The sequence below is a fragment of the Schistocerca piceifrons genome, chromosome 10 (genome assembly GCF_021461385.2).
Source record: "Schistocerca piceifrons isolate TAMUIC-IGC-003096 chromosome 10, iqSchPice1.1, whole genome shotgun sequence".
NCBI lineage: Eukaryota > Metazoa > Arthropoda > Insecta > Orthoptera > Acrididae > Schistocerca > Schistocerca piceifrons.
In genome coordinates, this window is record NC_060147.1 from 81,091,651 (window position 1) to 81,098,492 (window position 6,842).

The 6,842-nt window shown below is 47.4% G+C and overlaps 2 pseudogenes; both read left to right on the forward strand.

The window, feature by feature from the left end:
- Positions 1-3,504: 3,504 nt before the first annotated feature.
- On the forward strand, positions 3,505-3,622 carry LOC124719255 (annotated as a pseudogene).
- Positions 3,623-4,194: 572 nt separating this feature from the next.
- Positions 4,195-4,312, forward strand: LOC124719295 (annotated as a pseudogene).
- The last annotated feature ends 2,530 nt before the right edge of the window (positions 4,313-6,842 follow it).

The window sequence follows — 6,842 nt, forward strand, 5'->3', positions numbered from 1 at the left end:
TAAACAAACGTTTGCGTACACGTGGAACTGTCCTAAACAGAAACTTCGCTTATCTTATTCAGACGCAAATACAAACTGAAACCTTCAATTTATCACGAAAAATGAATCTGAGCACTATGGTACCTAACGACTGAGATCATCAGTCCGCTAGACGTAGAACTACTTAAACTTGACTAACCTAAGGACATCACACACATCCATGCCCGTGGCAGGATTCGAACCTGCGACTGAAGCGCCTAGAACCGCTCTTCCACACCGGCCGTCTCAATTTATCACGTCTAGCTGACACTAATGCACGTAAATACTATAGAATAGACAGCAAAAACGATTAATTACTAGCTAAATTACTTATCTTGTAACACAGCAAGCGAAAAGCGCTCGTAGCCGGCGTCAGGGCTGGAAGGAAAGTTATTTCACTCCACCCAGGTGGACTCCCGAAAGCTTCATAAGGGTTACTGATTTTTTCGGAAGGAAAGCACTGCGTGGGCCGTAGTGGGCGGAATAAAACCGAAGAAAATACGGAGCCCCCCTGCAGCAACTTCCGCGTTCAGGAGGAGGAGAGAAGAGGAGGAGACATCTTATCTGGATGCGAGTTATCTCCCTGAATAAATACTACCCGACGGGCGCCATCAATATGCAGATTAGCCAATCAGCGATGCAAATTTCATGCAAGGAGATTTTAATTTTCATTCCTTGCGGCGGCGATCTTTGTGTGGGGGGAGGGGGATCCTTTTCGTGGCTGTAGGAGGGGTTTGGCCTTGTTCCGCCCCCACCCTCCCCCTTCTACCCCCCGCAGGGAAACCCTTTGGCGCTTAATCCGGCCACCGGAGAAAAACCTCCGCCCCTTCACTCCGTGTGCCACCACCCGCGCTAAGACTCACGGGGACCAGCCAGCAGCCGCCTGTCCGCTACAAATTGCCAGCTTTCTGGGTGGAGCGAGGACTTCCTTAAGGGAATTCACCCTTGCATCTTGAGGCTGTGGTGCGCGCACGGCACGGAAGCAGCTGGTCACACGACACCAGGCTTAAGCCGTCGGCACACGGACCGTGCATCCGAACGTTGAGCGTTGAGCGTACAGCCGGCACGGTAGCTCAGCGTGTTCGGTCAGAGGGTAACTTGCCCTCTGTAATAAAAAAAACTGAGTTAACAGATCAACAACGAACTTAACTGGATGTCTTACGACGTACGCTCCAAGCAGATACAACGAAAAAAAAAAAAAATTAGGAGCGCCGTAGTCCCATGGTTAGCGTGAGCAGCTGCGGAACGAGAGGTCCTTGGTTCAAGTCTTTCCTCTAGTGAAAAGTTTACTTTCACGCCGGCATGGTAGCTCAGCGTGTTTGGTCAGAGAGCCGGTTGGACTCTGTAATAAAAAACTGAGTGGAAGGATCAACCACCGAACTTGAACAGGATGTCTTGCGACGTCCGCAACGACCAAACACAACGATCAGTAACGAAAAAAAAAAAAAAAAAAAAAAAAAGCGTGCCGAGTTTCTGCCGTCATAGTGTGGAACAGAACGTTCGGGAGTTCAAAATGGTTCAAATGGCTCTGAGCACTATGGGACTTAACATCTATGGTCATCAGTCCCCTAGAACTTAGAACTACTTAAACCTAACTAACCTAAGGACATCACACAACACCCAGCCATCACGAGGCAGAGAAAATCCCTGACCCCGCCGGGAATCGAATCCGGGAACCCGGGCGTGGGAAGCGAGAACGCTACCGCACGACCACGAGATGCGGGCCGTTCGGGAGTCTTTCCGAACGTGCAGAGCAATATCTGGCATGTCAGATATTCTGAGGATGCGTCTGAGCGTTGACCAATGAGATGGCACAACACCACCTACGTCACACGCACGCTGTCTCCCTTCAGTACAGAGTTGTGAGGCGCCATATTGGCATTAATTTCAAGCCTATATGTATATATGCCGTTTCTGAGCACCAGAAAATTGAGAATCACTGGAAAACCCGTTGTTAAACGTGTGATTCGTTCCAATAAAATAAGGAGAAACATCGTATTCGTGGCGAAAGCATTATTGTAACTTGTGTATTATGAGAGTAGGATATTTGAAGGCAGCGACACGCTGAAGATCCACCCAAACCGCATTGTTCTTGGCACAATTTGTTATAATTAAATTTCAATTAGGAACATATCTACGGTTAAGATTTTCAGCAAGGGGTAATACACAATGTTGGATCTTACAAGCGTGTGGTCGGTTTAGCGTGAGAGTTAGCTGGCCTCTGTAGTAAAAAAACTGAGTTAATCGATCAACAATGAACTTAAACGAATGTCTTACGACGTCCGCCCCGAGCAGATGCGACGAAAAAAAAAAAAAAGAAAAAAGCGTAATCCTGTGTAGAATTGTTTGTTGGGGCGGTGGTTCACGTCTTGACACTTCAAATTTTTTTTTCCTGACATTCGCGTTTTTATTAGGTTCTGATACTTTATTATTAGTTTAATATAAGTATATACTATAATATTTGATGTTACGTAAATGTAAGTTCACCTTTTTTTTTTTTTTGAGTGGTGACTTTGTTCGATTGGCTTAATCTACAGGACAGCTTGCGCTACTTGTATAAAGATATTTTGCTCATTTTTCTTTTACGCTTCGTAATTCACATGTTGCAAAGATTCTGCTACAAGGTAGGAACAGTGGTCAAGTAAGACTGCCTTTGGGGCTTTACTAAAATGTGGGAATGATGAAATAATGTTTATCTTATGCGGAGAAGTATTCCAAATTTGTACCGCACTGTTTGTAATGGAACTTTTATAAACCTGTGACCTTATTGATTGGACATGGTACTTTTCTGTGGACGATGGAGGAAATGTGCGTTTCAAGCCAGCCGGTGTGGCCGAGCGGTTCTAGGCGCTTCAGTCTGGAACCGCGCGACCGCTACGGTCGCAGGTTCGAACCCTGCCTCGGGTATGGATATGTGTGATATCCTTAGGTTAGTTAGGTTTAAGTAGTTCTAAGTTCTAGGGGACTGATGACCTCAGTGTTAGTCCCATAGTGCTCAGAGCCGTTTGAACCATTTTTTTTTTTTTTTTTTGCGTTTTAATAAAGCTAACGTGGGAATTTTAAGCGCGCCCGTTGAGTAAACAGTGTGATTTACGAACTAGAAACATCCCTCAACTACCGCTGGAGTGCGTTGCGATCGCGTACACCACGTTGGGGCCCACGTACCGTGTGCACAAGTCGCATCGTTCCTGAGCGTTCAGCAGCACGTTGAACTCGGCACGCTAAACGTTAACGTTCGACAGCACGGACCGTGTGACGACGGCTTTAGGAGAGCGGTGGGCGCGAGATAAGGCGACCCGGCATTATCCACTGCGTACCAGCACCGTGTTCCCACTGTGGTGACAGCTAAAGGGACCACGAGGGGTAGGAAATGGCTTAAATGTGGGATTCTGTAAATCCCTTGTACACGATACTTCCAGTGCAGGGCTTCCTGTTTTGCCGACGTCCATAGCAACTGTTTCAAATTTCTGCGTGAGGTATTCTTTTGGCAACGGCCTTGCCGCAGTGGATACATCGGTTCCCGTGAGATCGCCGAAGTTAAGCGCTGTCGGGCATGGTCGGCACTTGGATGGGTGACCATCCGGGCCGCCATGCGCCGTTCCCATTTTTCGGGGTGCACTCAGCCTCGTGATGCCAATTGAGGAGCTACTCAACCGAATAGTAGCGGCTTCGGTCAAAGAAAACCATCGTAACGACTGGGAGAGTGGTGCACTGAACCCACACCCCTCCTATCCGCATCCTCCACTGAGGATGACACGGCGGTCGGATGGTCCCGGTAGGCCACTCGTGTCGCCTGGAGACAGAGAGTGAGGTATTCTTTTATCCATGCATATTACAATAAAAATTCGCCAGGTGCGAGGAGGACTCAAGCGCTAAGGATTTCGACAAACCTAATTATACGCTTCATCCATTCCGGAAATCGTGTACCACGGCCAATTTTGGCTGTTATTAATACTACATCTACAGCTACATCTACATAGATACGCCGTAACCACCGCACGGTGCGTAGTGGAGGGTACCCTGGGAAATGGCTGAAATGTGGGATTCTGTATACCCCTCGTGCAAGATACTCCCAGTGCAGGGCTTGCTGTTTTGCCGGCGTTTTTTCTTTGTACGCCCATAGTCACGGTTTCAAATTACTTAACATATTTTTTTTTCTGCGTGAGGTATTCTTTTGGCAACGGCCTTGCCGCAGTGGATACATCGGTTCCCGTGAGATCGCCGAAGTTAAGCGCTGTCGGGCATGGTCGGCACTTGGATGGGTGACCATCCGGGCCGCCATGCGCCTTTGCCATTTTTCGGGGTGCACTCAGCCTCGTGATGCCAATTGAGGAGCTACTCAACCGAATAGTAGCGGCTTCGGTCAAAGACAACCATCGTAACGACCGGGAGAGTGGTGCACTGACCCCACACCCCTCCTATCCGCATCCTCCACTGAGGATGACACGGCGGTCGGATGGTCCCGGTAGGCCACTCGTGTAGCCTGAAGACGGAGTGTGAAGTATTCTTTTATATAATATAAATTGACCAGGTGCGAGCAGGACTCACGCGCTAACGATTTCGACAAACTCTACACACCATCCATTCTGGAAGGCACGAATCACGACCATTTTTGGCTGTTATTTATACTACATCCACATAGATACTTCGTAACCACCGCACGGAGCGTAGTGGAGGGTACTCTGTACTACTACCAGTTATTTCGCGAAGCTGCGCGGGGTAGCCGCGTGGTTCGAGGCGCCTTGCCACGGTTCGCGCGGCATCCCCCCCCCCCCCCCCCGCCCCCTCCCCCTGCCATCGCCCGTCGGAGGTTCGACGTGATTAACAAATTTCGAAGTACGAGTTCAGTGACAGATGCACCGAGAAGTGGTCGTCCTAGCGTTTTGTCTGAGGATAAACTACTCGATATTTCCGATTAAATGGCCATGAGTCCGAACAAGTCAGTAATAACACTCGCCCAGGAAATCGATGTTAATGTAGGAACGGGCCACACAGTTCTAAGGAAAAAATTAGAACTTTTCCCATGCAAAGTGACAGTCGTGCAAGAACTGAAAAATACTGATCATGGCAAGAGACTGCATTGTTGTAAATGGTTCAAAAATTTCGTTCAACAAAATGGAAGGGATATTCTTAATGAAACTTTTTTCACTGATGAGGCTTGGTTTCACTTATCCTGGTATATGAACTCGCAAAATTCTCGTATGTAGAGTACTGCAAATCCGTTGTGTATTCATGAGGAACCACTTCATTCTGTGAAAATAGGAGTTTGGATTGCAATTTATAGACGTCGGATTGTGTGTCCCATATTTTTCAACGAAACAATAAACGCACAACGATACTGCAGTGATATTCTGTACCCACTCATAGGAGAAGTTGTATTAAGTGTAATACTGAACGGTTATTTGCAACAAGATGATGCAGCCGCGGATACAGCTCGCGTTTCAGTGTCACTGCTTGCTCATGTTTTTGGTGATCGCATAATTTCACAGCGACTTTGGCCTCCACGATCGGCTGACCTAACACCACCTGAATTTTTTCTTCTGGGGTGCAGCGAAAGGAACTGTCTATAAAAACCGTTGAAAATCCATCGATGATTTGAAAACTGCAATATCCACTTTCACTGCTTCTGTTACAGAAGGAATGTTACAGCTTGTGTTTGGAAACATGATTAGAGGAATTGAACTGTGTATTCAACAACAGGGGGGACAATTTCAACATTTAATGTGAAAATTTATAAGTAAAAATGAATACTCAATAAATTAATAACTTTTATTTCGCTGCGTTTCATTTCGGTATATTCACTACGGCATACGGCACTCGCGGCTAACAATCATGCGGCACTGCGGAGAGACTTTTTGAACGGGCCGTATAAATTTCAACGTGATACGTGTACCCATTACTGAGAAAAAGGGGGTGTTAACAGTAGTTCAAATAGACAGACCTGTAACGGTTCCGTTTTTGCCGATGCTATCATGATTACTGAATATACAGAGGGTACCTTTCAAGTGGCGTTAACGGCCTTGCCACAGTGGATACACCGGTTCCCTCGAGATGACCGAAGTTAAGCGCTGTTGGGCGTGGCCGGCACTTGGATGGGTGACCATCCAGCCGCTATGCGCTGTTGCCATTTTTCGGGGAGCACTCAGCCTCGTGATGCCAATTTTAGGAGCTACTCGACCGAAAAGTAGCGGCTTCCGTCAAGAATACCACCATAACGACCTGCATGCGATTGGGCTAAGTGACACAGCCCATTGTCCAGATTGTCACCAAGTGGATACTGTTCCCCACAGATATACTTGCAGTCACCGCATGCGCAATTGGCAATGGGTTCGTCAAAAAGTCGCCCTTATAACTAGGACTTCTGAAAATACCATCGACACGAACTTACTGCACAGACCAGACGTCAAATATTTTCCGCCAACTAAAAATAATGCCGTCATGTGGCTGTTGGGCCAATATACCAGTCATGTCTTCAATCGGCTGACGGGCGAAGATTACAGCGAGTTTCAGTTACACATGGAAACGGAATATACTAAAATTAGAAACTACGCGGATCACCGTCGCAAGTACGGTAATATGCTCCATATTGCATTCAATAGAACAGTGAAACACGTATGTAACATAGCAGCGATGGCGAGGCATTGTAGCATCTGTGACCAGAGAGTATGCGCTTGACCGCGCGAGTGTTGCGAGTCGGTCAGTAGTAGCAGTCAGTCAGTCGTTGCGAGTCTGTAGCTCTGTCTAGTTGAGAGCAGTACTCAGTCTGTAGTCGTCATGCAGAGCGGTCGGTCAGTAGTAGCAGCCCAGTGCGGTTGTGTGATGTA